This window comes from Ranitomeya imitator, chromosome 2 (assembly GCF_032444005.1).
Source record: "Ranitomeya imitator isolate aRanImi1 chromosome 2, aRanImi1.pri, whole genome shotgun sequence".
NCBI classification, from domain to species: Eukaryota; Metazoa; Chordata; class Amphibia; order Anura; family Dendrobatidae; genus Ranitomeya; species Ranitomeya imitator.
Window position 1 is genome coordinate 551174116 of NC_091283.1, and position 26373 is coordinate 551200488.

Sequence of the window (26373 nt, forward strand, 5' to 3'; positions counted from 1 at the left end):
GTGCTTACAGCCAGTGCAGGAGGAGTGCAGAGAAGCTGAGCGCCGGGGACAGACAGCGGTAGGTAAGTATGTAGTCTTTGTTTTTTTTACTTTTACGCTGGTAACCAGGGTAAACATCGGGTTACTAAGCGTGGCCCTGCGCTTAGTAACCCGATGTTTACCCTGGTTACCCGGGGACCTCGGGATCGTTGGTCGCTGGAGAGCGGTCTGTGTGACAGCTCTCCAGCGACCAAACAGCGACGCTGCAGCGATAGACATCGTTGTCGGTATCGCTGCAGCGTCGCTGAGTGTGAAGTACCTTCACTCTACTGTTAGTTTGCCCTGGCATGATTTGCTATATACACACATGACTCAAGTCTATTATCATAGTGAGGAACTCTCTTCTCCATCAGCTCCAGCATCATTATGTGTCACCATCAATTAGAGCTGATGTCCTGAGTAAACAGCATTAAGACATCCACTGCCCTCACCTGACAAGAAGAACAGATTGATGTTAGCAGACCATACTCTACATATCATTGCATTTCCAAGAGAAAATAATCAGAGAAAATGGAGATTTTCAGATGCCTCATATTTATTTAATTAGCAACTCCCCAGGCGAAAAGAATGACTCACGAAGAGAAAAACCTTTGTCTTGCAGCACGGATATTCCCTTATCATCTGGATCATGCAGTGACCATATTTTTAAGGGAATTGTAGAAAGCAAGCAGGAGAAATTTACAGCAGATTTTTAATGCATTTTTAATAGGTTTTCTAAATCTCATAGTTTTGTACTGTATGTGAACCCTTATGTTAGTTTCAGGAACATGTTGATAGTAGATGAAGGAGCTCAGCAATTTGCTAATTACATTACATATAAGCCTTTAGTTGCCCAGAAAGGCTGAGTGTAGCGCTCCTAGGACTGTGCTGAAGCCCGTTTTCAGCTACCTAACGGCAACAAAGGATTAGTAACGTCAAAGTGACCTCAAAATGTAAAGGGATGGTGACCCAGTAGTAACAGGTTTCCGGTGCTTTTTCACCTGGGATCCATTTTCAGTGGAACATATCCAGATAGTCAATTTAACTTACCATGACTAAGAATGCATGTTGCGCATGAAACATGTTGGTTTTTATTCTGTCTGTATAATCGTTCTAATGATGGACTTTTAACATAATATTGGAATAAATTGGATGATTTTAGCCTCAAGATCTAGAACATTTTTCACTTTCTCTCTTGACACAGTACTAATCACAAGCATGTTTAGCACACAGCACAGACAGACTTTTTATGCTTTTAACCCCTTTCCAACATTGGGCATAATAATACGCCGATGTCTGACACCCTTCCTTTGATGTGGGCTCTGGCGGTGAGCCCACATCTTTTCCGGCACATGTCAGCTATTTTGAACAGCTGACATGTGCTGCTGACAACCTTGGGAGGAATTGCGATCTTTCCAGGGTTGTTAACCCATTAAATGCCACTGTCAAACTCAGATTCTACATCTAGGCAGGAAAAACGAAAATTACATCTAAAGAATGGGAAATATAGAACAAATCAATAGCACATGTGAAAAAGATTGGGTATACTAATAAATCACAGACTGCACACGAGCCAACAGTGTGATGTAGCAACAAAAAAGGCAAACACAGTTCTGGGATATATTAAGAGAAGCATAGAGTCTAGATCTTATGAAGTATCCCCATCTTCTCCTCCTTGGACAGACCTCACCTGAATTAATGTGTCCAGTTCTGGGAACCACATTTTAAAAAAGACATTGAAAAACTGGAGCAAGTTCAGAGAAGAGATACGAGGATGGTGAGCGGACTGCAAAGTATGTCTTACTAGGAATGGTTAAAGGATCTGGGAATGTTTAGCTTGCAGAAAAGAAAGCTAAGAGGTGACTTACTAGCTGTCTGCAAATATCTGAAGGGATTGCACAGTATACAGGGATCATCCTTATTCTCCTTTGCACATCGAAACACGAGAAGCAATGGAATGAAACTGAGAGGAAGAAAATGTAGATCAATGAGTGGAACAGGCTGCTACGAGAGGTGATGGATTCTTCTTCAATGGAAGTCTTAAAACAAAGGCAGGACAGACATCTGTCTGCAATGCTTTGGCCAATCATACATTGAGCAGGGGATTGGACACGATGACCATTGAGGTCCCTTCAAACTCAAACAGTCTATGATTCCATGATTCTATGACATTGTGTCTGTGTGCCCTATCAACTTTGTTTGCTACTTTTGGTGCCTAACATGGTGTTCAGACCATGGAAAATTTAGAGTAAGTGTTCAAATACTGGTTTTATCATACTCTGCAACCATGTGAATTAGTAACTAAAATAACACTAAAAATAACAACTTTTTATGTTCCCTGCTCTGGACAGGGACACAATCCTGCTGACAAACTCCACACCAGTTGCAACACACACAAAAAAATCATCAATTTGGTTAAAGAAAACCGAGGTCATAAAAGACCAAGAATTTGCATTTGAAAAAATGTTCACCTTCTGTCTGAAGCTGTGTACAGGAGCCCACTCCTGTACAGGAAATATACCCTATTTGATGCCCAGAAACATGATATATTCATATTCAGCCATTGTGTTTTTGTGTGTTTTTTTTTAATTTTACCATATAGTTTGTACAACACTATAATTAGCGTTGGACAATCTTTTCAACCCCAATAATTCAACACTTGCCAAAAAGTATGCAACAATAAATTTTTGGTAGGTACATGTCCCAAAAAACTGATGTAACAATCTCTGACAGTGGCATTTAACTTGCGCTTACTAGAAGCGCGTCACTATACCCGCCCATGGGTAACCTCATCACATGATCGCAGGTCACCAATGGGTCGGCATGACAACCAGAGGTCTCCAGCAGACCTCTATGGTTGTCATAGCCAGATTGCTATGAGTGCCGTCAGGTGGTCGGTGCTCATAGCAAGTGAGCATTTATGCTACATCCAGGCAATCTGATCATCGCCTGTATGTAGCAGAGCTGATCAGACAACTGCAGCTTCTAGTCTCCCATAGAGACTATTGAAGCATGCAAAAAGTGGAAAAAAATGTTTAAAAATATTAAAAAACTAAAATATAGAAGTTAAAATCACCCCCCTTTTGCCCCATTCAAAATAAAGCTATATATATATATTCAAATATACACATATTTGGTATCGCCGAGTTCAGAATCACCCAAACAATATAAAACAAGAATTAACCTGATCTTTAAATGGCGTAATCAGAAAAAATGTCAAAAAGCCAGAATTTACATTTTTTTTGTTGCCGCAACATTGCACATTAAAATGTAATAACGGTGATCAAAAGATCGTATCTGCACCAAAATGGTATTAAAAACGTCAGCTCAGCCCGCAAATAAGCCCTCACCCGACCCGAGATCACGAAAAATGGAGATACTATGGCTATCGGAAAATAGCCCAATTTTCTTTTTTCCTTTTTTTAACAAATTTTAGACTTTATTTCCACCATTTAAATAAAAAAGAACCTATACATGTTTGGTGTCTATGAACTCATAATGACCTGGAGAATCATAATGGCAGGTCACTTTTAGCATTTAGTGAACCTAGCAAAAAACAACAACTGGAATTGCACTTTTTTGCAATTTCACCGCACTTGGAATTTTTTCCCATTTCCACTGCACAATATGTTAAATAGTGTCGTTCAAAATATTATTATTATTATTATTATTATTTATATAGCACCATTAATTCCATGAGAAATGTACATGAGAAAGAGGTTACATACATGGTTATAGATATCGATTACAGTAAGCAGGTTTACAGTGATAGACTGGTACAGAGGGGAGAGGACCCTGTCCTTGCGGACTTACATTCTATGGGATAGTGGGGAAGAGACAGAAGGTAGGGGCTAGGCAGCGGCTCTGGTGATGGCGAGGCGGCGGCTCTGTCGATGGTAAGGCGGCAGAATGGTTATTGCAGGATGTAGGCTTTCTTGAAGAGATGGGTTTTCAGGTTCCGTCTGAAGGAGCCGAGGGTGGTAGATAGGTGGACGTGTTGAGGCATGGAATTCCAGAGGATGGGGGATATTCGGGAGAAATCTTGGAGGCGGTTGTGTGAGGAACGAATAAGTGTGGAGGACAGTAGGAGGTCTTGGGAGGATCGGAGATTACGTGAGGGAAGATATTGGGAGATTAGTTCAGAGATATAGGGAGGGGACAGGTTGTGGATGGCTTTGTAGATCAATGTTAGTAGTTTGAACTGGATTCGTTGGGGAATGGGGAGTCAGTGGAGGGATTTGCAGAGGGGAGAAGCAGGGGAGCAGCGAGGAGAGTGGTGCATTAGCCGGGCAGCAGAGTTGAGGACAGACTGGAGTGGTGCAAGAGAGTTAGCGGGGAGGCCTCAGAGGAGGGTGTTGCAGTAGTCGAGGCGGGAGATGATGAGGGCTTGCACAAGAGTTTTGGTAGATTGTGGGCTGAGGAAGGAACGGATTTTGGCAATATTTTTGAGTTGGAGGCGACAAGAGGTGGCAAGAGTTTGGACGTGCGGTTTGAAGGACAGGGCAGAGTCGAGAGTTACCCCGAGGCAGCGGATTTCAGGTGCGGGAGAGAGCGTGATGCCGTTTACCATAATAGATTGGTCAGGTAGGGGGGATACGTGAGATGGGGGAAAGATGAAGAGTTCGGTTTTGTCTACATTGAGTTTTAGGAAGTGAGAGGTGAAGAAGGAGGATATGGCTGACAGACACTTCGGGATTCTGGACAGCAGAGCGGTGACATCTGGACCAGAGAGGTAGATCTGAGTGTCGTCCGCATACAGGTGGTACTGGAAGCCGTGGGACTTTATGAGTTGTCCTAGGCCAAGAATATAGGTGGAAAAAAGTAGGGGCCCAAGGACAGAGCCCTGAGGGACTCCAACAGAGAGAGGGCGGGATGAGGAGGTGGTGTGGGAGTGGGAAATGCTAAATGTGCGGTCGGAAAGGTATGAGGCAATCCAGGACAGTGCAAGGTCTTTGGTGCCAATGGAAGAAAGAATCTGTAGCAGTAGGCAGTGATTGACTGTGTCGAAAGCAGAGGACAGGTCAAGAAGGAGGAGGATGGAGAACTGTCTGTTAGCTTTGGCTGTGAGTAAGTCATTAGTAATTTTTGTCAGGGCAGTTTCGGTGGAGTGGTGGGGGCGGAAGCCAGATTGGAGGTTGTCAAGGAGATAGTTAGATGAGAGGTGGGAGGAAATTTGAGCATGGACATGAGGCTCAAGGAGTTTTGAAGCAAACGGGAGCAGTGATATGGGGCGGTAACAACTCATCCTGCAAATAACAAGCCCTCACATGGCCATTTTGACCAAAAAATAAAAAAGTTATGGCTCTTGGGAGAAGGGGGAGCAAAAATTGAAAATGCAAAAACAAAAATACCTCTGGTGGTTAAGGGATTAAGGTCTGAAACCTTTATCAAGGTAGGCCGGGGTCACACTTGTGAGTGCAATGCGAGAAACTCACGCATCAATACCCGGCACTCGTGACCGGAGTGTGTGGTTGCATGTATTTCTATGCAGCTGAATTTTTCCGGTCCCGAGTGCCGGCGGCAGTGCCAGGTATTGATGCGCGAGTTTCCCGCATTGCTCTCGCAAGTGTGACCCCGACCTTATCTGAACACACAAATCTCCATTGTTATCCAAACATTTGCATTGGCCTATTTTCTTTTTTGTAATGTTTAAAATGTAATACATTCCAATATATATTTTTTTTGCCTAAATTACAAAAAAAATCTGTAATCTTTAACTTTAGGCCTTTTAGAGATCTTCAACCTGTTTAACTGTTCAGAATACCAGTAGTTTTGACCAGGGATGTCCAAACTTTTACATGCTACTGTAACTACTTTTGGCAGCTTGTATGTATCTAACAGAAGTATTCAAACTCCATGGACAACCTCGTATTAGACCATTTATATCATTTTCCTTGGACAGCAGTAGAATTAGCATTGGGCTTGTTAATCTTCATTAAGGCTACTTTCACACTAGCGTTTTTTGCAATACGTCGCAATGCGTCGTTTATGGGAAAAAACGCATCCTGCAAAGTTGTTTGCAGGATGCGTTTTTGCCCCATAGATTAACATTAGCGACACATTGCGACGCATTGCCACACGTCGCAACCGTCGGGTTACATGTAGCGTTTTTTGCTCCCGACGGTCCGCCACAACACGGCGCAACCGTTGGGAGCAAAAAACGCTACATGTAACGTTTTTTGCTGCCGACGGCCTGCTTTTTCCGACTGCGCATGCGCAGCTGGAACCCCTTTCCCACCTCCCCGCACCTCACAATGGGGCAGCGGATGCGATGAAAATCTGCATCCGCTGCACCCGTTGTGCGGCGCAAACAACGCTAGCGTCGGTAACCTCGGCCCGACGCACTGCGACGGGCCGAGCCCGATGCAAGTGTGAAAGTAGCCTTATATGTTGCTTTAGCTATTTGATTTTTAGAGTGCCCAGCTTAGAGGGAATAGTGGCAACAACTTTTTGCTATATTAAATAACTCCCTTCGATTAACATTGTGGTGCTTACAAATATATATTGTATGCACATTACATGTACAGAGTAATAACAAAGGAACGATAAAGCAATTTCTCTTCAAACAGCTGAGCAGTCTCAGGATTTTAATAGTCTCTAGAGGGTTTCTACTTTCCCAAGTATTAAAAAAAGACTCAGAATGGTATATAAATAATTGATACCACATTGATCCTCACTGGACCCGATCACCTTCTGTTTTTTAACCAATTCTGATCATTATGAAAAAAATATATTTGTTGAAAAGACTACCCTTTATAATGGGAATGTAATGCTTAACCGTCTTACACATTAATATTTCCATTTTATAAAAAGTGTCCAAAAGAACAAATGTATTAAAAAAAATAAAGGGGGTGATCAGAACTTTGTCATCATTATCATATCATTTGGATCAATCAACTTTTTGCAGGTGCCGCAATGGTCGGAGGTAAACAGTGTATGCAGCCAAGACTCCACAGCTCTTACACTGTGTAGTGGCCATTCTTGGGTACTGCAGCTTACTAAGAACAGCCACTACATAGTGCATGGAGCTCGGCTTTTCTGCCTCTATACACTGTATACATATGGTTCCTGCAGGAGCTGTAAAAAGCTGATTACTAGAGGTGTCGGATGTTGGACCTACACAATCTGATAATTATGATCGATCTTAAGTAAAGGTCATCAATGTCTTAGAATGAATTTACAATTGATAATGTTTCTTGCCAATAGCCGTGTAGTCTAAACAGGCAGCCAATCACCTGACAAATGAGAAAATGATTGTTCATTCAGTCAAATGATCTTTTGCTGGATTAAAAAAAAAAAATCATCGTTCTCTGCAGCACATTGTCTTGTTTAAACATAGTTTTAATATTATGGGGTTGAATAATCAGATTGTTTGCGTCAGTTCTCTGGCATAAAATGCTATGAAAAGTCACAAAATATTTCAGCAACGTGAAGCTGCTCAACAATTTAGTGATTTTTTGCCATTTTCATACCAGTCTCGGCCAGTTCCACCAAAGTGGGGACTAGTGACTTATTCCTAACCAGACGTGGAACATCTTTTGCCAGCAATGTTGCTCCAGTCCTAGACTAGAATAAGATTTCTGCCAAGGTGCACAGAAATGAACACCACTTCTAAGATGCACCTGTTTCATTAAGTGGTGTGCATTTCTTAATAAATTAAGGTCCTCTTACTCCATTACACCATTTTACAATGCCAGTCATAATGAATCGAAACCTAGGTTTCTTTCTTCATTTCCTTAAAGTTGTCCTTCTTAAAGTCGTTTCCATTTCTTACTTCTTCAATATTTTAAAAAATATTCTAATTGAACCTACAGTTGTGGGAAAAAATGTGATACTCCCCTACTGGACCACCACCACTCCTCCACAAACCGCACTATGCATCTCACTGGTTCCTGGCGTCTTCTTATGGTGGGTGATATCACATGACTGGCGCGGCCAATCTGCAACAGGTGTTTGGCTGCAGCCCTCTCATTCTGTCAAGCCGGAAGACAGACTGTATTATATGACTTCATTGGAATTGGCAGGTTGCAGCTCAACAAAACCACTGATTTGCTTCGGCAGCCATGTTGCACCCGAACCCAAAGGAGGAGTAGCCATTAAAAGAGTGGGCACATTGTGCGGACTAGTGAAAACGTTTGTCATTCTGGCAGGCATTTTTTTCCCCACAACCCTTGTTCCATTCAGAATGTGTTTTAACGTATTGGACAGCCCCTTTAAGTAATGCTTGCGTATGTCAGTCTATAGAAATGCAAACAGGCCAGAACATTGTTGCGTTGTCTATGCCAGAAACCTAAGACATGAATGGTTTCTTGGAAAGATCTTTAGCACAGTTTTCTCTTAGGCCAAGATCTTTGATGTGTTGTGACCTGCTGGGTCATGTTGCCATGGAAACTGCTACTAGGTTTTCTTTGGATGTTTATGTGGCTTTATTACTGTATTTTTGCTTATATTAATGGTTAATATGTGATGACCTATATTATCGAAAGCATATTATCTACAATCACTAATGGTCAGGATATCTAAAATAAAAGCTAAACTTTGTAGTTGAAAGACCTTTTTATCCATTAAAGATCATCATAAATATTCCTCCAGCAGGCCAAACACATACAATAATCAGTAAGGTTATACTAGACAAGAGCGTTGCATCTGTGGCTCAAGATTACCTGACATTTCTGCAACTCACATTAAAATCCTTCAAAGATGCAGTTGTTTTACAGAATTCACTTACTTCATAGATATATTCGCCATTTGCTCTGATCTCGTAAGGACTTTACTATTTTCTTTGCTCTAGATTTTACCAGTGATTACTAGTGATGAGAGAGTATGCTCGTTACTCGAGTTTCTCCGAGCATGCTCAGGTGCGAGTATTTTGGGGTGCTGCTGGGAGATTTAGTTTATGTCGATGCAGCTGCATGATTTACGGCTGCTAGACATCTTGAATACATGTGCGCAATGCCTGCTTGTTAAGGAATCCCCACATGTATTCAAGCTGTCTAGCAGCCACAAATCATGCAGCTACTTCAACATGAACTAAATCTCTGAGCACGCCAAAATACTCAGAGATCACCTGAGCGTGCTCGGAGAAACTCGAGTAACGAGCATACTCGCTCATCACTAGTGATTACCCAAATTGAACATGGACCCCTTTAGTATATAGGGTACTAATAATCCCTGGTAGTCAGGCTAAGTTTTTTGTATTGAAATAGTAAAAGCCCTCATTCTTGTTAGACCGTCATTGTCCCTTGGCTGATGATTGTTAGAGGAATTATGGATTTAGCTTGTCCGATTTCAGATTGCTGATCCTTTGTTCCCTAAGAAAGCCACAGAGTCTGGCAGCGGCTCTTTCGTAGAGAACATGGGCGCGCTCCCGTGTATACAAGTGTATGGAGCGAGGCCACGCCCTGGCCGGGAGTATATGTAAGGCTGGACTCAGACACAACGTAATAAAAAAAAAAAAAAATCGGTCCATTTTTCACCGCCAAGAATCACACAAATGTTCCCTTAAGGCCCCTTCACATTAAGCGACGCTGCAGCGATACCGACAACGATCCGGATCGCTGCAGCGTCGCTGTTTGGTCGCTGGAGAGCTGTCACACAGACCGCTCTCCAGCGACCAACGATGCCGGTAACCAGGGTAAACATCGGGTAACTAAGCGCAGGGCCGCGCTTAGTAACCCGATGTTTACCCTGGTTACCATCCTAAAAGTAAAAAAAAAACAAACACTAGATACTTACCTACCGCTGTCTGTCCTCCAGCGCTGCGCTCTGCTTCTCTGCTCTCCTCCTGTACTGGCTGGGAGCCGGAAAGCAGAGCGGTGACGTCACCGCTCTGCTTTCCGGCTCACAGCCAGTACAGGAGGAGTGCAGAGCACAGCGCTGGAGGACAGACAGCGTTAGGTAAGTATCTAGTGTTTGTTTTTTTTTACTTTTAGCATGGTAACCAGGGTAAACATCGGGTTACTAAGCGCGGCCCTGCGCTTAGTTACCCGATGTTTACCCTGGTTACCAGTGAAGACATCGCTGGATCGGTGTCACACACGCCGATCCAGCGATGTCTCCAGGGAGTCCAGCGACGAAATAAAGTTCTGGACTTTGTTCAGCGACCAACGATCTCCCAGCAGGGGCCTGATCGTTGGTCGCTGTCACACATAATGATTTCATTAACGATATCGTTGCTACGTCACAAATAGCAACGATATCGTTAACAATATCGTTATGTGTGAAGGTACCTTAACAGTGATCCGTATGTAATCCGTTTGCAATGCGAGGATGCGATTTTCCCGCATCTAGGCATTCGTGTGACATTTGTGCGACATCTGTATGGCATCTGTATGGAGAAATTTTCTCACCGGCTTGCAACATCGACATATAATGGATCCTGGACCAGAAAATCATGAATAAATAATGTGGAAGCCTATTTATTGGCTCCACAAGTTCCATTCTACAAGCGAAAAAAATTGCGTGGTCTCAATCTTGTTCGCCAGAATGGGAAAGCCGACCGCCGGGGCCGATATATGGATCTTCCCAGGCTATGAATATCAGCCCGCAGCTGTTGCGGGCTGATATTCATAGCCTAGGAAAGGGCCATGGATATTGACCCCCTCCCCGGCTAAAAATACCAATGCTAATGCTACCGTCACAACTGTAAACCACTGTGTAATGAATGAAAAGGTGCCTGCGCAGCCTCCTCGCCTGACCGGACATAATATATTTTATATATATATATATATATATATATATACAGTGGGGCAAAAAAGTATTTAGTCAGTCAGCAATAGTGCAAGTTCCACCACTTAAAAAGATGAGAGGCGTCTGTAATTTACATCATAGGTAGACCTCAACTATGGGAGACAAACTGAGAAAAAAAAATCCAGAAAATCACATTGTCTGTTTTTTTTATCATTTTTTTGCATATTATGGTGGAAAATAAGTATTTGGTCAGAAACAAACAATCAAGATTTCTGGCTCTCACAGACCTGTAACTTCTTCTTTAAGAGTCTCCTCTTTCCTCCACTCATTACCTGTAGTAATGGCACCTGTTTAAACTTGTTATCAGTATAAAATGACACCTGTGCACACCCTCAAACAGTCTGACTCCAAACTCCACTATGGTGAAGACCAAAGAGCTGTCAGAGGACACCAGAAACAAAATTGTAGCCCTGCACCAGGCTGGGAAGACTGAATCTGCAATAGCCAACCAGCTTGGAGTGAAGAAATCAACAGTGGGAGCAATAATTAGAAAATGGAAGACATACAAGACCACTGATAATCTCCCTCGATCTGGGGCTCCACGCAAAATCCCACCCCGTGGGGTCAGAATGATCACAAGAACGGTGAGCAAAAATCCCAGAACCATGCGGGGGGACCTAGTGAATGAACTGCAGAGAGCTGGGACCAATGTAACAAGGCCTACCATAAGTAACACACTACGCCACCATGGACTCAGATTCTGCAGTGCCAGACGTGTCCCACTGCTTAAGCCAGTACATGTCCGGGCCCGTCTGAAGTTTGCTAGAGAGCATTTGGATGATCCAGAGGAGTTTTGGGAGAATGTCCTATGGTCTGATGAAACCAAACTGGAACTGTTTGGTAGAAACACAACTTGTCGTGTTTGGAGGAAAAAGAATACTGAGTTGCATCCATCAAACACCATACCTACTGTAAAGCATGGTGGTGGAAACATCATGCTTTGGGGCTGTTTCTCTGCAAAGGGGCCAGGATGACTGATCCGGGTACATGAAAGAATGAATGGGGCCATGTATCGTGAGATTTTGAGTGCAAACCTCCTTCCATCAGCAAGGGCATTGAAGATGAAACGTGGCTGGTTCTTTCAACATGACAATGATCCAAAGCACACCGCCAGGGCAACAAAGGAGTGGCTTCGTAAGAAGCATTTCAAGGTCCTGGAGTGGCCTAGCCAGTCTCCAGATCTCAACCTTATAGAAAACCTTTGGAGGGAGTTGAAAGTCCGTGTTGCCAAGCGAAAAGCCAAAAACATCAGTGCTCTAGAGGAGATCTGCATGGAGGAATGGGCTAACATACCAACAACAGTGTGTGGCAACCTTGTGAAGACTTACAGAAAACGTTTGACCTCTGTCATTGCCAACAAAGGATATATTACAAAGTATTGAGTTTAAATTTTGTTTCTGACCAAATACTTATTTTCCACCATAATATGCAAATAAAATGTTAAAAAAACAGACAATGTGATTTTCTGGATTTTTATTTCTCAGTTTGTCTCCCATTGTTAAGGTCTACCTATGATGTAAATTACAGACGCCTCTCATCTTTTTAAGTGGTGGAACTTGCACTATTGCTGACTGACTAAATACTTTTTTGCCCCACTGTATATACTGCAGATTGTGAGTCCTCGCGGGCAGGGTCCTCCTGTACCAGTCGTGCCTTGTATTGATTAAGATTATTGTACCTGTTTTTTATTATGTATACCCCTCCTCACATGTAAAGCGCCATGGAATAAATGGCGCTAAAATAATAAATAATAATAATGATATCTATATATGTCATTGACACACACATACATATATATATATATGTATATATATACATATACACCTATACTAAGTGTAGAAATTAATTTTATCAATTTTACTTTAACCTGTCAGCGTGATTTTACTGTACACCGCACTGAATTGCCGGCTTTTCTATAGGTCTGTGTGGTGTGTGAGTTTTTCTCGCACCCATAGACATTCATTGGCAAGTCTCAGCCGATATATGGTGCAAATCGCAGCATGCTGCGATTTCACTCCCATGTATAATAAGGCCGAGAAAAGAACAGATGATGGGAGCTGCCCCACAGATTAACATTGGTCCGAGTGCTATGCGATTTTTAATAGCATAGCACTCGTCTGTATTATACGGTAGTGTGACTCCGGCCTGAAGGTACCTTCACACATAACGATATCGTTAACGATATCATTGCAATGTCACGCTTTTTGTGACGTAGCAACGATCCCGCTAACGATCTCGTTATGTGTGACAGTGACCAACGATCAGGCCCCTGCTGGGAGATCGTTGGTCGTTGGGGAATGATCAGGACCTTTTTTTGGTCGCTGATCACCCGCTGTCATCGCTGGATCGGCGTGTGTGATGCCGATCCAGCGATGTGTTCACTTGTAACCAGGGTAAATATCGGGTTACTAAGCGCAGGGCCGCGCTTAGTAACCCGATATTTACCCTGGTTACCATTGTAAAAGTAAAAAAAAAAAAAAAACACTACATACTTACATTCTGATGTCTGTCACGTCCCCCGCCGTCAGCTTCCCGCACTGACTGTGTCAGCGCCGGCCGGAAAGCAGAGCACAGACGTGACATCACTGCTGTGCTCTGCTTTACGGCCGGTGCCGTCAGTGCGGGAAGCTGACGGCGGGGGACGTGACAGACATCAGAATGTGAGTATGTACTGTTTTTTTTTTAACTTTTACAATGGTAACCAGGGTAAATATCGGGTTACTAAGCGCCGCCCTGCACTTAGTAACCCGATGTTTACCCTGGTTACCCGGGGCCCTCGGCATCGTTGAAGACTGTTTCAATGATGCCGAAGTCGTTCCCCTGATCGTTGGTCGCTGGAGAGAGCTGTCTGTGTGACAGCTCCCCAGCGACCACACAACGACTTACCAACGATCACGGCCAGGTCGTATCGCTGGTCGTGATCGTTGGTAAGTCGTTTAGTGTAACGGTACCTTTGCTCATACATACCCTCCGGTCGCAGCTCAGAAACCGGCGAATCCCCGCAGTGCACAGTGCATGCACTGGGGGGATTCATAAGTCTGCGGTCACACATAGTGACTGCAGACTTAATTTCAGCAAATTTAGTTATACTTATAACATATGTAACACACTGAAAACAAAACCAGACAGTGTAACAATGCTTGATGGATATGTTCTACTATTATCGACACAGAAGGGCATATCTGCTTCTATGAATTCTCTGTCCCTCTTGCTTGTCTTTGCACCGTGGTACATAAAGTGTTAACCAAGAGGCAGTGAAAACTGCAATTAGCTGCACAATTCCAATTACCAGAGCTGCACAGCAATTAGTTCCAGTGTGCTCATTAGCTGTGCGGCAGGGTAATTAAATTGCTGTAATTACTTGTATCCATGCAGATTGCCATCAGTAGCTTTGAAATATTCACACTGCAAAACACATGGCACTGGCTCATCTGGTTGGAACAATACTATATCATGGGGATTTCCTGGTGCCACCAAAGACAGCGGCTAATAGGAACAGACATTTCAGTTAAAGAGTTAATAAGCACATATTAACAAAAAGGATCTTTTTGCCACTTAATTTGATTACGTTGTTGCGGGTCCATTACCACATATGATATCAGCCCATCTCACAACTACTCGCCCGTCTTATAATGTCATTGTTATGGACAATCATCTGTATCTTTACCTGAAGCGACTATGTCACCCCGTTTTGGGTGAAGTCAGGGAAAATATCCTGAGGGAAACCACTTTGAATTTACATCTGTCAACAGATAACACAATACAAACTGCAAATATTTTCAAACAGATCCATTACACCTGATGAGGCTGGTGCGATTACCTGGAAAATGTATGAACAAATAGCTGTATAATTCTTTGTAAATGTTTCCTTGCCTAAGGTTAAAAATGAGCATTTTATCCTTATTTTAATATGAGGATTAAACAATAATTCTGACATCTAGGTTCAAAATAAGTATACCAACCTCATCAGGTCTAAGAGAAAAACATCTATTTCACAATACATGCAGTTTTTTCTTATTGTGAAATCTGCTGACAAATCCATTTTCAATGCTAAACCTAGAAATCATTGTTTAAAGAGGACCTGTCACCAGCAGTAGAAAGTTTTGCTTCTATTCTCGTCCTGATGCTAAGAAATGTCATTGCCAGTAGCGTAGCTACCGGGGGGGCAGAGGGTGCGGGCGCCCTGGGCCCGTGCTCAGTGGGGGCCCACCCGAAGCTACGCTACTGTAACTGTATCGGCGCGCGGCGCGCCGATACAGTTAGGCTACGTTCAGACTAGCGTTGTGCTAGTGTGCGTCGGGTTAGCGTCGGGCGACGCAGCGGCGACGCACGCGTCATGCGCCCCTATGTTTAACATGGGGGACGCATGCGTTTTTGTTTGTTGCGTTTTGCGACGCATGCGTCTTTTTTGCCGCAAGCGTCGGACCAAGAAAACGCAACAAGTTGCATTTTTCTTGCGTCCGATTTTCGGCAAAAAACGACGCACGCGTCGCAAAATGCAGCGTTTTTGCGTGCGTTTTGCCGCGTTTTTGCGTGCGTTGTGCGTTGCGTCGCCGACGCAGCGGCGCACAACGCTAGTCTGAACGTAGCCTTACCTCTGCGGCAGAGCAGTGAGAATCGACCTCCCTTCTCTGCCGCTATGGGGCCCCTGAGCAGGTGGGGGGGCCCGGTGCCAGCAGTGGGCACCCGCCTGTCATTGCAGGGTCAGCTGTACCGGTATTTAGCCGATACAGCTGCTGACCACTATGATGAGGGAAGGAAGGCTACGCTCCTTCCCCCATCATCCCCCTGACAGTCTGATGTCAGCAACGCTGACGGGGCGCGATGAGTCACTGCCTGGCGCCGAGACCAGCGGGAGCTCAGAGCAGCGCAGGAACCAGGAAGAAGAGGTGAGTATTTTTTTTAAGGGGTGCTGCATTATACTACACAATTTGCCTATAAGGGGTGTCTACCTAATACCAAAGGGTCTGCCTATAGGGGGGTCTGCCTAATGCTACAGGGTATGCCTATGGGGCGGTCTGCATAATACTACAGGGTCTGCCTATGGAGGTCTGCCTAACAATACAGGGTCTGCCTGTGGTGGGGTCTACCTAATGCTACAGGGTCTGCCTATGATTGGTCTGTCTTATACTACAGAGTCTGCCAATGGGGGGTCTGCCTAATACTACAGGGTCTGCCTAATACTATAGGGTCTTCCTATGGGGGGGTCTGCCATATACTACAGGGTCTGCCATTGGGGGGGTCGCATTATACTACAGGGTCTGCCTATGAGGGGGTCTGCCTTATACTACAGGGTCTGCCTATGAGGGGGTCTGCCTTATACTACAGGGTCTGTCTATGGGGGTGTTGCCTTATACTACAGGGTCTGCCTTTGGAGGTGCTGCCTTATACTACAGGGTCTGCCTATATGTATGCTGCCTTATAGTACAGGGTCTGCCTATTGAGGTGCTGTCTTATACTACAGGGTCTGCCTATAGGGGTGCTGCCATATAGTACAGGGTCTGCCTATAGGGGTGTTGTCTTATCCTACAGGGTCTGCCTATAGGGGTGCTGCTTTATTCTACAGGGTCTGCCTGCAGGTGCTACCTTATACTACAGGGTCTGCTTATGGGGTGCTGCTTTATACTACAGGGTCTGCCTGCAGGTGTTACCTTATACTGCAGAGACTGCCTATGGGTGCTGCCTTGTTCTATAGAGTGCCTATGGGGGGTGCATTATACAATATAGAGTAGGCCTATGGGGAGTGCATTATACTATACTGATGACTATCTGGTGCATTATACCATATTGAGGATGATCTGGTGCATTATACTATATGGAGGCTATCTAGAGGAGCATCATACAGAGTGGGGATTATAGTGTTGGAGCCATCATTTTGGAGGCTACTAAGGGGTCAGTATACTATGTTTAAGAGAGCATCATGCTGTGTATAGGGGAGCTGAGACATTATTAAATGTAAAGTGGGCACTTATTGTTATACGGGAACTCAGGTTACTGTGACTATCAAATCGGCACACAGGACAATATTACTTTCTAGGGGGCAAAATATGGGCACTGTCTTGTAGGGCACTAGCACCTGGCATTGCTATATTATAGAGGGGTGCCTTAGAATTTAGAGGGCACAGAGAACCACACAGCAGGTGCAGTAATAGGGACACATACGGCAGCAGTGGCTCAGTATTGAGGTATCAGGGGCAGTAATAGGGACACATACAGCAGCAGCGGCTCAGTATTGGGGTATCAGGTGCAGTAATAGGGTCACATACGGCAGCAGCGGCTCAGTATTGGGGTATCAGGTGGAGTAATAGGGTCGCATACGGCAGCAGCGGCTCAGTATTGGGGTATCAGCAGGATGAGGAGTTTGTGCAGGTTGGGAATAGATGGTGATGGGGCCGGAATATGAGAAGTAAAATGTGTCTTTGTTGTAATCTCTGCAGACGAGTCGTTGCTGGAAGAAGTTGTCATGTTGGTCTGGGCAAGATGGAAAAGACGGGAAAAGTGATGACTCCATCATAAAGAACGTTAGCGATAATACATTATCTGTAACTGTGCTGTGATCTCTTATATGAACCAAAGAAAAGAGAAAGAGCCACTCTACGAAAAGCCGCACACCACAATAAGGTATAAATGTATAAAAGGTAAACTTTTATTGATACATAGTGTTAAAAACATCTAAAACATCCCCACAAAAACCCAAGATTCTGCCAGACATACATTAAAGCCAAACACTGTAAGATAACAGTTAGTATAGCATAACTCCCAAACAAAAATAGCATGTATAATGTAATATAACCTGCTATAGTGACCTAAATTGCTAAGAATGCACCAGAGGTAATATATAAGTAATGGTGGACAAAAACCCATACGTCAGAGCCTAATAACCTACCCTCTGTCAATAAAAGTGCTACAACCTGTATGCCAGTGAAAGATGAGCGGATCAGGAAACGAACGGAGCTGGTATAGGATCATATGAAGTCCAGATGGCATAAGAGGGGTTAAATCGCCTAGTGGCAGCGGTAATAGCAGAGGTATAGACTCGTATAAAGTCCGGATTGCAAACAAAGGGTTAGATAACCTAGTGGCAGCGGTAATAGCAGAGGTCCCAGTACGGAGATGAATTGCTACTGGTGCCAATCTAAAGTATAGCGCCTGGGCCAGACATAAGACCCAAAGGATGTCTAGGTGGTCACCGGGGAGAATGAGGCGGCAGAAATCAGTGTGGGGAAGGACCCTACGCGTGTCGCCGTTACAAGGACGGCTTCATCAGGGGAAGGTACCTTCATCTCCGTACTGGGACCTCTGCTATTACTGCTGCCACTAGGTTATCTAACCCTTTGTTTGCCATCCGGACTTTATACGAGTCTATACCTCTGCTATTACTGCTGCCACTAGGCGATTTAACCCCTCTTATGCCATCTGGACTTCATACGATCCTATACCAGCTCCGTTCGTTTCCTGATCCGCTCATCTTTCACTGGCATACAGGTTGTAGCACTTTTATTGACAGAGGGTAGGTTATTAGGCTCTGACGTATGGGTTTTTGTCCACCATTACTTATATATTACCTCTGGTGCATTCTTAGCGATTTAGGTCACTATAGCAGGTTATATTACATTATACATGCTATTTTTGTTTGGGAGTTATGCTATACTAACTGTTATCTTACAGTGTTTGGCTTTAATGTATGTCTGGCAGAATCTTGGGTTTTTGTGGGGATGTTTTAGATGTTTTTAACACTATGTATCAATAAAAGTTTACCTTTTATACATTTATACCTTATTGTGGTGTGCGGCTTTTCGTAGAGTGGCTCTTTCTCTTTTCTTTGGTTCATGTTGTTTGCCACTTCTCCGCACCCCTTGCGTATATTAATTTGTCACAGTGTAGTGTGCCGACATCTGCTTTTTGCATTGTGATCTCTTATATGTTCTGTAGGGCTGGTATCTACCACTGACCATATGGCGGTAATATCAATATTGGTCTTTATATAGAGATTATCTTCAGTAACAGCGTGGTGATCTGCTGAGGTTCTCCTCCACTATTAGGGTGCATCACCGAGTTGTAATCAAGGTAACCTGGTTAGGGGCCCACTCAGAAGCTTTGCCTCCCCCGAGACAAAACCCTAGCTACGCCTCTGGTCATTGCCCTCACTGTTTTGTAAGATGCAGTATTTTCTGCCTGATGATAAAATAGTCAGTCTTGTAGAAATCTTGTAGCGAGCAACGTGGTTCATCTCCTGTTGATCAGTTCCTTTTTAGGCTAGTAGCTTTGTGAAATCATCATGCCTCTTTTGCACATATTTTGTCCAAGAGCAGACATGTCACCGTGGGAGATGTCTGCTGCGCCCAGTTGTCTCAGAGCCACACACTGGACAGTCAGGAGGGGAAATGCCGATTAACAACCGACTCTGCTCCCCGCAGTTAGGTGATGGGGAGCCGACTGTCACTTGTCAGTCACACTGAGAAGATGTCAACTAAAGCCGCTGAATCGCTGGCAGGAGTGGTCTGTGACTGCTCGGTGCTAGCCAATATCTGTACCAGCTACAAAAGGCAGGTAGTTAGGAGCTACCTGCCTGACAGTTCTTAAGCCCATTGTAAAAAAAAAAACCAGAAAATGTTCTGTATAAAGGATAATAATGAACTGCAATGCTAAACACAACCTATGGTGAATAGTGGAGCTTTCCGATTTCCAATACTGAACATCCTTTAACTTCTCTATTGAAAATTCTGTATATCTGTCTGTAAGTTCATATATCTATATAGTTTGGCATCACAGGAATTCAAGAAAAAAAATGTTCTTACGTCAGTGCAGTTCAGTGTAGTCGTGTTATATAAAATGGTTTAACGCAAGCGAAGAGCAGGTTGTTTTCTAGTGTAAATTTTAGATCTACTAGTTATTTTTATCACGGCATGACGCGCCTGTGAAAACACAGATGCTCTCAGGCATCTCTGCTCTACTAAAACAGCTAAGAAATGCCATTTGCAAATGCCCCATTTTATGGGGGTACTATACATGTCAAAGCAACGGCAAAGCTCAGATGTATGTCACTTGTGCTGAGGACACTGGCGGAACAGCAATTGTATATGTGACGCTAGTCACAAGCCAATGCCAGGCCGTGAGTCAGCAAAGTCAGACATTCCGGGGTCAATACCAAAAGAGCACGTAGTAAACCAAAGGAAAATAGGAAGTCGTAAGTCAGGTCACATTCCAGGGTCAGAATACCAGAGAAATAGCGTATAAGCAAAGGGGCAATAACAAATGGGTAGCCAGAACACGGTCCAAAGGTCAGCAGCAGAAGATCAGAAGCAAAGGGTCAATAACAAATGGGTAGTGAGAACTGGGTCCAAAGGTCAGAAGCAGAAGATCAGAACTTACAGCATTAGGGTCAGGCGAACATACACCAGAGAGCACAAGCTTAGAAATAGCTTTTGACTGGCAACGACCTGGGCCAGACAGCTCACCTAAATAGCAGGGCAATTACCAAAAACAGGGAGCACCTGTGAAAATCTCTGCACCATCCAGTCTCAGATAGGTCAACTGAGCACTGACAGCGCAACACACCCCATCACAGGATAGAATGACAAAGCTGTCCACCAATGATTCCCAGACACTCTGAGCAGAAGAATCGTGACAGTGTAGACTTGGAGGATAACCTACGAGCTGCATCATTTCTACAGTCAACTGCAAGGCTTATAGTGAGGCTTTGAGGCTGGGGATAGGAGTCTCATATTAGTATAAAGTGATGTGACATTAGATATTTGGTTTGAAGTTAATGAGATTCCAATATGTATGTGGACAAAGTGTTGGCAAACAGCAATGGAAATAAAGTTTGGAAAATTTCGATTTTAGATTGATCCCAAATTTCTTTTGGAAATAATCAGCACTAAGTGACCTGTCTGTATGTTTATTATTGAGAGCGTTAATGTGGCAGATTCACAATTTATGAGATTGGGCAATTTTAAAGACTATTTTCCATTCTAAAGCATCTAAAGTGAAAAAAAGCAGTTCTACAATAGTCTTAATTAAAAGCATGCTTCCATTTTGTGTCATAAGCTCCTGTGCAGTTTCTATGAGTTACCATGGTTACAGACTACAAATAACCTTGTGTAGTCTGATCCTGCAATCAAACTCACCTGTAAATATTTTGTAGTTAGGAAGAAGTGATACAGATGGAAGTATCAAAGGATGATTATAAGAAAATCATCACGGGGTTTATTAGGAGTTCGTAACAATATAAAGATATATACAGTAGGTCAGCCCAGTGACTGTATTCACAAATGGTAGGATATGTTTTTTTCACAACTATTTGAGCAGTTTCTTTCCTTTTAGATGCTTTTAAGTTGTGTAAATTAACCACAAATGTCCGAATTACAACTTATTTAATCTAAAATACACTGATTTTTTTTTAAGTTACATCAATATTTAGTAAAAGAGGTTGACCATTAGGAAAAGTTTTTTCAAAAGAGTTCAGACTGGTTAAAAAAAATATTGCAAATGTTATGCACATTTCTGCAGCGTACACTTTCTATTTCTAATTGCTTTCTATTGGTGAAAAAAACTGCAAAAATGCTGAAAAAATTGACATTCTGCAGATTTTTAAAAATGCTGCCGTTCTGAAATTTATTTAGGAAAACAAAAAAGCTGTGTGTGCATGAGATTTCTGAAATCTCATTGCTTTTGTTATACTGTAAAACACAGCTTATTTTTGCAGAAAAATTATGCAGCAAAAACATTGCAAAAATGCAATTTATGAACCTTAACCTTATACAGTAGTTATTCGAATTAGTAACATGCTGTGTAATGTTCCTCCAATACAATGGATCATTTTGTAAACTATAACATCTGCCTGGGTCCACAGGCTTGAAAGGCTGCCTCGGACAGACTTAGCACAAGTCACTCCGTCTGCCAATCTCCAGAGAAATCCCAATGCCCTTTAACCTCTGTGCAGGAATCTGGTTTTGCAATAGGACCCAGTCAAATGTTACTATGAAAGGGCTGCTGTCCAGAAGTAGGATTGGTCACCAAGCAAGTTCTGAGTCAAAAGATCACATAAAGGACAAAATCAGGATCCGTAAGAATAGTCAGCAACAAGCCAGGGTCTAACCAGGAATACACTAACCCACACAGGAGCAGAAGATGTACACCAAGCCAGGGAAGCACTAAACTATAACTGGCATCTTCAAGCAGCAACCTGGAAGACTTAGTAGGATGTGGTACACTCCAATTGGATGGAGCAGGGCGCTGATAACTTCAGCTGGACAGTACACGCATCCATACTGCAAGACTGGACAGCAAAACAGGTCCCAGGAACTCTAACCTTAGTGGCAGGACAGAGCCTGTCATCCAGAGCTTCTGGTTCTGGCATCTCTTCTACCACCAGGTTCTGCAAATCAATTTGCTCTTCTCTAGTGGACACAGATTGCCATGTTTAGAGAATTCACGTCTCCACCTGATTTTGTTCGTGCGACTTCTGCTTCTGCTGCCAGGCACTGTTGTATTCACTCCGAGGGCGCTGGTGAAAGAGGAGATGTCAGAACCAGAAGACGTGGATGGCAGGCTCTGTCCAGCCACTAAAGTTAGAGTGGCTGGGACCTGCAGTGCCGTCCAGAGCTTTTGGTTCCGACATCTCCTCTATCATCATCGCCGCCTGTAGAATGAATACGGCAGCACCTGGCAACAAAAGCAGAGGTCGCAGGAGCAGGTTTTGGCAGAGACTTGGATTCTCAAAACATAGGAATCTCTTTACGAGCATCAACATGGGTGTCCACTAGAGATGAATGAATTGATTTGCAGAACCCTAGTCCCGTGGTCATGTTAGTGGTCCATGGCTGCCGGACAAGAGCCCACCTCCTAATGGCCAACATCCCCTGCTCCTCTTTTGATTTGTTTTACTGTTGCAACATTATATAATTGTATGCTTGTCATCACTCGAGAACTACAAATCAAAAGAAGAGCCAGAGATGCCAACAGGTAGGACATGGCATGAAGGGCTCCCAGACTAATAACGTGGCCACTGAGTTAGGGTCCTGCAAATTATTTAGCCCATCTCTAGTGCAACATAATTCTGATTAGTCATTGTTGGCCAAAATTGTATGTTCACCTTACAACTGCGCAGGTAGAGGTCCTACTGAACTTTCTATAGGATTCACTAAAACTAAAATCATTATTTGCGTCTCTTTGATTGGGAACATCATTACAAGAAACTTCCCCGCACATTCCAGTGTATATACTAGAGAAATCATTGACAATGACATTTGCTTGCATTGTGGAGGAAGGGATTTATTATTTTTCTACTCTAAGGTAGAACTACAGTAACAGACAACCCTGATCCCCAGGAGGAATGAATGCAACTTATTTATAACAAAGCAGATAACATTTTCCTGTTTACAGTTCTATGTGCACTGGACAGAGAAAAAATGAAGATGGACACTTTATAATATCTCCACATAAGAGAAGATAAGAGCATATTATACCCTCAGGTCAATAAATACAGGATAGATTAAAACAAATGCCTCAAAAAAGGGAAGTTTGGTATTTAAAGTGTAGTTCCAAATAATGGAAAGCTTTCATATCAGCTGCCGGGAGGTGAATCATGACAGAATAAATCAATGTTATAGGGTCTATCTAGACTACATCCTCACACAAGTCGTCTTTGCACATTTGGCAGATGCTCATAAAATACACACAAGCAGCTCTATGTCTCAAAACATGTATATAGTGAATGAGAGGCTACAGGGGACTGATGGTACTATAATTGTTGTCAATTTATTTAATTTATTTAGATTTAAAGGGAACCTGTCACCCCCAAAATCGATGGTGAGGCAAGCTCACCGTCATCAGAGGCTTATCTACAGCATTCTGTAATGCTGTAGATAAGCCCCCGATGTATCCTGAAAAATTAGAAAAAGAGGTTAGAATATACTCACCAGGGGCGGTCCCGCTGCGGTCCGGTCCGATGGGTGTCCAGTCCAGGGCCTCCTATCTTCTTACGGTGACGTCCTCTTCTTGTCTTCATGCTGCGGCTCTGACGCAGGCGTACTTTGTCTGCTTTGTTGAGGGCAGAGCAAAGTACTGCATTGCGCAGGCGCCGGGAAACCTCTTTTTCTCATCTTTCAGGATACATTGGGGGCTTATCTACAGCATTACAGAATGCTGTAGATAAGCCCCTGATGCCGGTGGGCTTAGCTCACCTTCGATTTTAGGGGTGACAGGTTCCCTTTTAGATAAGTCATTTAAGAAATTCAATAACATTAGGCAACTTTTTGCCACTAGAAAGAGCACCACCTGTATACATGGGCTGTATCTGGTTTTGAAGCTCTGTTGCATTCCACTAAATGGGGCTGATCTGCAATACCAGACACAACCCCTGGACAAGTGTGGCAGTTTTTTTTGTAAAAGTAAAAAAAAAAACACTACATACTTACATTCCTGTCACGTTCCTCAGCGTCAGCGCCGGCCGGCCATAAAGCAAAGCACAGCGGTGATGTCACCGCTCTGCTTTCCGGCCAGCGCGCTTACACAGTGCAGGGAAGCTGAGGCCGGGGGACGCGACAGGAATGTAAGTATGTAGTGTTTTTTTTTTACTTTTACAATGGCAACCAGGGTAAACATCGGGTTACTAAGCGCGGTCCTGCGCTTAGTAACCCGATGTTTACCCTGGTTACTCGGGGATTTCGGCATCGTTGGTCGCTGGAGAGCTGTCTGTGTGACAGCTCTCCAGCGACCAAACAGCGATGCTGCAGCGATCGGCATCGTTGTCTAGATCGCTGCAGCGTCGCTTAATGTGACGGTACCTTAAGCTCTATCAGGACTGGAACAATCATGGGAAAAGTATAATAGAAACACGTCACCACATCTGTATTTATCACTCACTCCAGGTATTGACTTACAAATACTGATGTAAAAAACTCAAATGCTAAACATGTGTACATGACCTTAACAAAGTAGAAGTCACTTCAGGAATATGCCGGAGTTGAACGGTGGAAGATCGCCACTCATTGCTCGGACTGGCTGATGGCTCTCCTGACCCAAGAGTGACAGCATGTATTTCTAGGCAGCTTTTACGCTCAGCTCGGTAAAGCCAACAGCCAGTCCAAGCATTGCATTGCAATCCTCGCCTGAGTTGTACGGCCATGTGACTCTCCTCTTAAAATGAATCCGTCACCTCAAAAAAGCATTTTTAACTTGTTTATAGTTTTGTATGGAATTTAACCTCTATAACAACCAGCATGTTTACTGGTACTATGGCTGAGAAAATAGCGTTTAATTCATATGCAAACGATGGGACTTTGGTGCATATTTGGCTTGGGCAAGAGTTTGTTTCAACATTACTGCTCCTCATTTGCATATTGTGGGCTTTCCACCACATCTGATGAAAAGTGCTCACTTCTCAGAGTGAGCAATGTCAGAATACTGAATGAATAAGGCTAAAGTTTATAAACAGAAGGCAAATACCAGTAAGTAACACGTCAAATTTATACCGTAGTTGGATTCCCATTAAAAAAGAAGACAATCAATAATTAAATAAAGTTAGAGAGGTTTTCCAGTTTCAAAGCTCGGCAAAGCACTGCAGCCAATCACTGAGCTTTGCCAAAATAACATCAAGAGCTGCTCAGAACTGCTAAGCTCACTGATTGGCTGCAGTGCTATCAACGTGACACCAGCTTTGCAGATAATAACATTGGGAGCAGCTGCGGAGACTCAGTGCTGGACCCGGGGAGGGTGGTTTGGTTTTTTTCAAACTGCAGCCGAGAGACAGAAGGTTTCTGAAATGGGAAAACCTCTTTTAACCCCTTCATGACCCAGCCTATTTTGACCTTAAAGACCTTGCCGTTTTTTGCAATTCTGACCAGTGTCCCTTTATGAGGTAATAACTCAGGAACGCTTCAACGGATCCTAGCGGTTCTGAGATTGTTTTTTCGTGACATATTGGGCTTCATGTTAGTGGTAAATTTAGGTCAATAAATTCTGCGTTTATTTGTGATAAAAACGGAAATTTGGCGAAAATTTAGAAAATTTCGCAATTTTCACATTTTGAATTTTTATTCTGTTAAACCAGAGAGATATGTGACACAAAATAGTTAATAAATAACATTTCCCACATGTTTACTTTACATCAGCACAATTTTGGAAACAAAATTTTTTTTTGTTAGGAAGTTATAAGGGTTAAAATTTGACCAGCGATTTGTCATTTTTACAACGAAATTTACAAAACCATTTTTTTTAGGGACCACCTCACATTTGAAGTCAGTTTGAGGGGTCTATATGGCTGAAAATACCCAAAAGTGACACCATTCTAAAAACTGCACCCCTGAAGGTACTCAAAACCACATTCAAGAAGTTTATTAACCCTTCAGGTGCTTCACAGCAGCAGAAGCAACATGGAAGGAAAAAATGAACATTTAACTTTTTAGTCACAAAAATTATCTTTAGCAACAATTTTTTTATTTTCCCAATGGTAAAAGGAGAAACTGAACCACGAAAGTTGTTGTGCAATTTGTCCTGAGTACGCTGATACCTCATATGTGGGGGTAAACCACTGTTTGGGCGCACGGCAGGGCTTGGAAGGGAAGGAGCGCCATTTGACTTTTTGAATCAAAAATTGGCTCC

General features: G+C 43.3%; 1 protein-coding gene across 1 annotated transcript in view; it reads left to right on the top strand.

The window, feature by feature from the left end:
- Positions 1-26373, top strand: part of RALY (RALY heterogeneous nuclear ribonucleoprotein) — a 378891-nt gene that overhangs the window by 50277 nt on the left and 302241 nt on the right. The gene's annotated exons all lie outside the window — the stretch shown is intronic.